Raw genomic sequence first — 7,073 nt, 5'->3', positions numbered from 1 at the left:
GATTACATATATATATATATATATGTATATGTATATATAGATGCTATTTTTTTTTCTTTCTTTCTTGACATGCTCCCTAGTAAATCTGCTAACCCCTCTGCTGCCTCACTTTGTCCCCAGGACTGGTCCCCAGGAGACAAGAAGCCTGTCAGTCTAATGGTAACAGTGCTCTCTCCCCAGAGTTCACAGTGTATAGCTCCAGTTTGGGGACATAGGGCATCTCTGAGATGTGCTGGTATGGGCACTGCCTCTACAAGGAGAGTGGTGATGCTTGATCATCATTGAGAATGTGTTTCCTGATCAGGACTGACACTGGTTTGAATAAAAAACAATAATTTTATTATTTAAAAGGGATTATACCAAGGAATGATGAGGGCCAACACCAGACAAAAGAAAAGAATTAAAGCGAAACTCGCCCCAAACCCTAAAGTAAGAAAACGATCAAAAGAGAAATTACGCCATCGAGACCATACAAACAAAATAAGAACAACAAATAAAAGGGAGATCTCAAGGAGTGCGAGGGAAATGATATTTTCCCTTGGGACAGCACGGGCCGTTTTCCCAGAAGGCCCTTGAGTTGGTCCCTGCACAGGCAGCTCCTCTTCTGACACAGGACCCTGCACGGGTCCCGGGGAGGGTTCTTCCTCCTCTGCTGGTGGGGCCTCAGTTCTGTCCGCGGCTGTCCCTGGCTCCTCCGCTGCAGCTGGACAGGTGGATGGAGCTGACAAGGGCTCTGAAGGTTCACCCGCCTCCAGCTCCGCCTCTGGCTCCTCAGGTTGGACTCTCGGTGTTCCAAGAGGAGCCTCACCTAACCCCTGGGCTGGTGCTGGAGTTGTGAGAGGAGAAAAAGTCACCCACATGCCAGGACTCCCTTGTGCCCCCCAGACACAGCACACAGCTAGAGTTCAGGATCCACCACAGGACAACCTCCCAGCCCACAGTCCAGCAGCTGGGTGGTCTGAGGCCAGTCTTTGCTCCCGGCCAGGCTCTGGGGTGCTCCCTGTGTGTCTGGCAACAATCCCTCCCCATAAGCTCACGTGGACCTCCCCAACCACCCCACCCCACCATCCCAACTTCTCACCCTTCGGCTCGGCCTCCTGGGGCTCCAGGACTTGTCGCCTGCTGCGATGACCATAGCCCCAGCACTGCAGGGCCAGGCTGACAATGGCCATCCGCCTGTGGGGACGGAGCGGCTTCGAGGTTGGAGGCCTGTGGCGCCTGGGTGGCTCTGGTGGAGGAGGCCTTCTCAGTGCCCCCATGGGCCCTGGTTCCCCAGACGCCCAGGTGGCCACACTCACTTCAGGCCTGCTTTGGCCTGAAGTGGTGTGGCTCACCGGCCCCTCCCTGATGGGCGTGGGGCGGGGGTCTTCACGGACCAGCTGCTGTTCCTCTTTGACCAGCTGAGACCTCTTCTTGGCCTGGCTGGAGGTCTGCAATGACAGTGACCGGCAGCTGACTGGGAGGACTCAAGCCGGGCCCTAGTCACTGCTGCTTCTGCCCACTGGACCTTCTGCTCCTGGATTGAGACCAGGCCTGTGTCTACACAGACATCCACCGAGAGGAAAGGAGACTCACCTCCAGGGCTCAGGACAGACCTCGGGCATAGGGTGCCACCCACACTTCACGTCCACCCATCTAGCCTTGACCTGGGGTGTGGACATGATTGGTCCTGACACCCGAACCCAGCCTGCTCCATCTTCTGGACGGACCCTCCCCACGTGAACACTCCCTTCACCCCCCAAGCCCCCAAACACACGGGGAGGGGACATAGGGCTGCTCAGTTGGGAACAGAGGGGTGGCCTGGCCCAAACCAAACCTCCCTGTGTTACCTCTTGATCCCGCCGGGAAAAGGGCCACAGGCGTCCTCTCCTCTGAGTGCGCATCCAGCAGCGACCACCACTAAACACACTCTCATCGCTGCCTCTCTTGAGGCATTGGCCTCGGGACAAGGGCAGACAACAGGAAAACATGGTGTCTTCTCCAATGTCTCTATCCGAGTGAGCTGGGAGGGGCAGGTACAGAATGTGGCTGCCTGGTTACCTGGGTTCCAGGCTCAGTTGGGCTCCATTGTCAGCATGTGAGGTATGAGTTGAACCTGCAGTCCTTTGGTGCACAGGATGATGCTCCAACCACCTGAGCCATATCAGCCAGGGGGAGAGCAGGATTTTTTATCCAGATTTGAACATATGATAAATAAAACCAACATCCACACCCATAACATCATTGTCAATACTGCTCAAAGAGTAGTATAACAAAGGATAACATTGAATTAAACACATAGAATATAATCGTGTATTTTCGGCAGTAGTTACATCGGGGCATCCATATTGTTACTAATGAGATAAATAGCTAGCAGATTGCTTTCGACTGTCTAAACCAGGGATGGCGAACCTATGCAAAGCGTGTCAGACGTAACACTGGAACTCATTTTTTGGCTCGATATTTTTTGGTTGCATGGCGTTTAAATATATAAAATAATATCAAAAATATAAGTCTTTGTCTTTTGGTATGGTTGCAAATACCAAATAAAAATTCTTTTGAGCATTTCTGTATGTGACACGGCACCAGACTTAAATTAGGATTTTTCAAAATTTTGCCACGCCTTGCTCCAAAGGCTCGCCATGGCTGTCATAGAGAGTGGTTGAGCAGTCATTCTGGTCGTTCCATTGTTAGGGTCAATTTGAGTGTTAGCCTTTGATTATCCATGATGATACAGGCCCGGTACACTGGTGGGGGCTGGCTGGCCTTCCCTGATGGGGGCCCCGGATCGGTGTGGGAGTCCCTGCTGCAGGGGCCAGAGGCAGCTTTCTGGCGGCCCCACCCCTGGCCAGGTTGTGGGACATCCCACCGAGATGCGGGGTTGGCTGGGGTGAGGGGCAGCGGTTGTTCTGGTCTCTGGTCGTTCTGGTCATTTCGCCATTTTGGTCGCTGGGCTTTGATTATATAGGATCCGCGTATTATTGACATTATGAATGTTTGCAAAAGGATGGAAAAAATAGAATTATGTTTTGAAATATGTAAATCATGTCTGTGACTTAGTAACATTTTAGTTGCATACCTATTGCTTTAGATAATTATATCAAGAGATAGGAGATCTACATTCATTAAAAACCATGCAAAAGTACATATAAGGACCTGGCCAGTATGCTCAGTTGATTGGGCATCGTCCATGAAGCTAAAGCTTGCAAGTTGGATTCCTCATCAGGGCACATGTCTGGGATGCAGGCTCAGTGCCCAGTAGGGGGTGTGCAGGAGGCAGCCAATTAATGACTCTCTTTCACATTGATATTTCCCTATCTCCCTCTCTCTCTCTCTCTCTCTCTCTCTCTCTCTCTCTCTCTCAAAAAAAGAAATCTTTTAAAACGTACATATAAAAATGTCTACTCAACAGTGATTCTGAATTGACTATGAATTATAAAAAAATCATTCTTTAAGCTTCTAAACATTTTCCAAATGTTTTACAATGGGTATATGTTACCTTAGCCATTAGAAATGAAACCTTATATATTCCTGTCTGAATGTATTTTAAAATTTTCTGAGGAGAATATATATATATATATATATATATATATATATATATATATATATATATATATATACATAATTCAAGATTTTCTGATATTATATATATATTTGAGGCCGTATGCACAAAAATTTGTGCACTCTGGGGGAAGGGGGGGTCCTTCAGCCCGGCCGCCCCCTCTCACCGTCTTTGAGCCCTCAGGGGCTGGAGGTGACCCAAAGATCAGGGGAAGGCGATGCCCCATCATACCTCTGCTGCTGCCACTGCCGGCATTGCAAGCCTCTGCCTGCCCTGGTTACCTTAGCCTCGGGCGGCCCTGGGCAGCTGGGCCGGTGACATCTGTGCCTTGCCTGTGCCTTGGGCTGGCCCTGGGCGTCTGGGTGGCTGAGGGGACTGGGGAACTCCGGAGGTAGGTGTGCGGGGCAGGCCCAGCCTTGCCGTGTGCCTGCTGCCCTAGCGGGAGTGAGGGGATTGGGCACTGCCATCTTGTGGTTGTGGCCACCACCATGTTTGAAGGAGTGACAGTCAATTAGCATATTCCCTCCTTATTGGCTGTGGGTGCTGCCATCTTTGAAGACAGGCAGTCAATTAGCATTCTCTCCTTATTAGATAGGATCAGTATTTACCTGTCATACATTCAATACTTCCAGTTAGGCCCATCTTTCCGGTGTGTCTCTGTTGTTGGGCATCGACCCATGAAATAGGAGGTCACAGTTCCCTCCTGGTCAGGGCTCATGCCCAGGTTACAGGCTCCATCCCCAGTGGGGGGTGTGCAGGAGGCAGCAGATCTATGATTCTCTCTCATCATTGGTGTTTCTCTCTCTCCTTCACCCTTCCTCTTTCTGAAATCAATAAAAACATATTTAGCCAAAACCGGTTTGGCTCAGTGGATAGAGCGTCGGCCTGCGGACTGAGAGGTCCCAGGTTCGATTCCGGTCAAGGGCATGTACCTGGGTTGCAGGCACATCCCCAGTGGGAGATGTGCAGGAGGCAGCTGATCGATGTTTCTCTCTCATCGATGTTTCTAACTCTCTATCTCTCTCCCTTTCTCTCTGTAAAAAATCAATAAAATATATTAAAAAAAAAAAATAAAAACATATTTAAAAGTAAATAAAACTCTAGTTAGAATTCTACCTCTTTCTCAGGGACTTTGCTGGTTGGTCTTCTTTTCTTTACTGTTGAATTTCTAAAAAATATTTATTTCATTATTTCTTGAGAAGAATAATATAGGATTTTGCACTTAATTGTTTGGTACACAAGTCTTTAGTTTTTCAACTACATATCACACAACTGGAAATTAAAATCATGACAACTATTTCATTTGTATTTCTCTAAGTTCACAGAATCAAAATATGTTGAAAAGCTTTCCTAAAATGCATGTTTTGAATAAATACATAAATATTAATTGCATAAAGTTGAGTACTTATTTTTACAGAGGATGGAATTATATGCATATATATTTGTTTCCATGTGTTTAGGCAAAATAATGGGTGATTTTGTGAAATTTACTTCAACCAAGAAATTTCAGGCCTTTGAAGTTACTTACTTTTAGTCTCTAGCTTTAATCATTATCTCTTTATACTCATTAGGACCATGTAAATACCAGTTCATATAGTAAAAAGTAAGTAAAATTGATTTTGAAGTTTTAAGTGAAGCTTAACATCATAATAATAGTTACATATGATGTATTTAGTTTAGACTTTTAATAATGATATACTTTCTAAGCAGAAACTGAGTATTTCTTTTTATTACTTAGTCTTTCTTTTTAAATGACTTTGTATTTTCAACATAGGATAATAATAATTTTGTCTTCCAGAGTTGTATCAAGATAATCCTCTTCATATTCTGAAATATCTTCCAATATACCCTTGATGGTCTCTGGGTACATATCTTCATTTCTTGAGGGACTAGACCAGTGGTTCTCAACCTGTGGGTCACCAACCTGTGGGTCGCGGCCCCTTTGGGGGTCGAACGACCCTTTCACGGGGGTCGCCTAAGACCATAGGAAAACACATATATAATTACATATTGTTTTTGTGATTAATCACTATGCTTTAATTATGTTCAATTTGTAACAATGAAAATACATCCTGCATATCAGATATTTACATTGCGATTCATAACAGTAGCAAAATTACAGTTATGAAGTAGCAACGCAAATAATTTTATGGCTGGGGATCACCACAACATGAGGAACTGTATTAAAGGGTCGCGGCATTAGGAAGGTTGAGAACCACTGCACTAGACAATCCTGAGGAATCTGAAGGGAAAATGAATGACATTGATAAAGAACCTACCCCAAGAGCAGTAGGTCAGGAGGGAGACTTTCTCCATTATGAGCAAGGGTCTGGGCAAGCTGGACATTTCTCCTGTATGGTCTCAGGGCAGCTTGGCCACTAACACATCAAAACTCATGTATACCAGTTCTTTATTATTTTCCAGAGAAGGACTCTCTTGATGATTGTTGGTTTCAGGATCTGAATCATTTAACCACCACATCTGAAGAGAACTGGGAATAATCTTCAGGGCTTTGTCTAGGTTCCCACTGGTTTGATGGAGGGTCTTGCTTGGCTGTGTGCATGGAGTGGCCCATTCTTTTCAAAGAGTCAGTGTTCTTTAGGCAGAATCTCCTCTGCCCCCGCCCCTTTCCTTATTTAGGCTAATTCTCTGCAGTTGATAATATGGGTGATTACCTGATCCATAGTCTTGTCATGCACCCTTAGGCCAAACCAGGCTTCCCGGAAAGTAACTTGCAACTATAACAAGTTGTAAACTTTTGATGGATCAATATAGAGCTATTTAAATGTTGACAAGCCTTGTTGAGATACAAGCCCTTTCATCATTTCCACTGTAATAATTTTAAATACCTTGAAGCAATTTTCCCATAGTTTCCTTTTATTTGAAACAGTCTCTGATGATTTTCTCCACAACAATTTTAAAGCATTTCTGGGCCATGTTAATTTCTTTTTCTGCATTGTCAAGGCATTTCAGTTGTTCCAAGCAGAAAAAAACACCATATTATGTCCAGCTGTTAGCACCACATAGTAATCTACTGAGCCTAATAGCTCTATACAAGACTCAGAAATATTTGTCAGATTCTAACGGACATGGAATGGAAAGGCTATTCCATAATCTTTTCTTTTTAGGAATGTTCTGCCTTTCTCATGATATCCCACAGTTAACATAAAGGCTTTTCCATGTGCTGAGGGATTCTGATTTATCTGCCTATCTGGTTAGCTATGTGTAGTTTCTTGGTTCACCACTCTCTCAACTTTCTCTGCCATATCTCTAGTCTTGGTCCTCTGAATTCTTCTTCTTCTTCTTTCTTCCTTCCTTCCTTTCTTTTTTTTTTTAATATATTTTATTGATTTTTTACAGAGAGGAAGGGAGAGAGATAGAGAGTTAGAAACATCATGGGAGAGAAACATCGATCAGCTGCCTCCTGCACATCTCCTACTGGGGATATGCCCGCAACCCAGGTACATGCCCTTGACCGGAATCGAACCCGGGACCTTTCAGTCCGCAGGCCGACGCTCTATCCACTGAGCCA

At 45.4% G+C, this 7,073-nt stretch overlaps 1 pseudogene; it reads right to left on the bottom strand.

The window, feature by feature from the left end:
* Nucleotides 1-5,816: 5,816 nt before the first annotated feature.
* LOC132226707 (NEDD8 ultimate buster 1-like) overlaps nt 5,817-7,073 on the bottom strand; it is a 99,056-nt pseudogene continuing 97,799 nt past the window's right edge.

The sequence above is a fragment of the Myotis daubentonii genome, chromosome 2, assembly GCF_963259705.1.
Source record: "Myotis daubentonii chromosome 2, mMyoDau2.1, whole genome shotgun sequence".
NCBI lineage: Eukaryota > Metazoa > Chordata > Mammalia > Chiroptera > Vespertilionidae > Myotis > Myotis daubentonii.
Note: the sequence above shows the minus strand (reverse complement) of the source record. Positions and strands in the feature narration are given on the sequence as shown.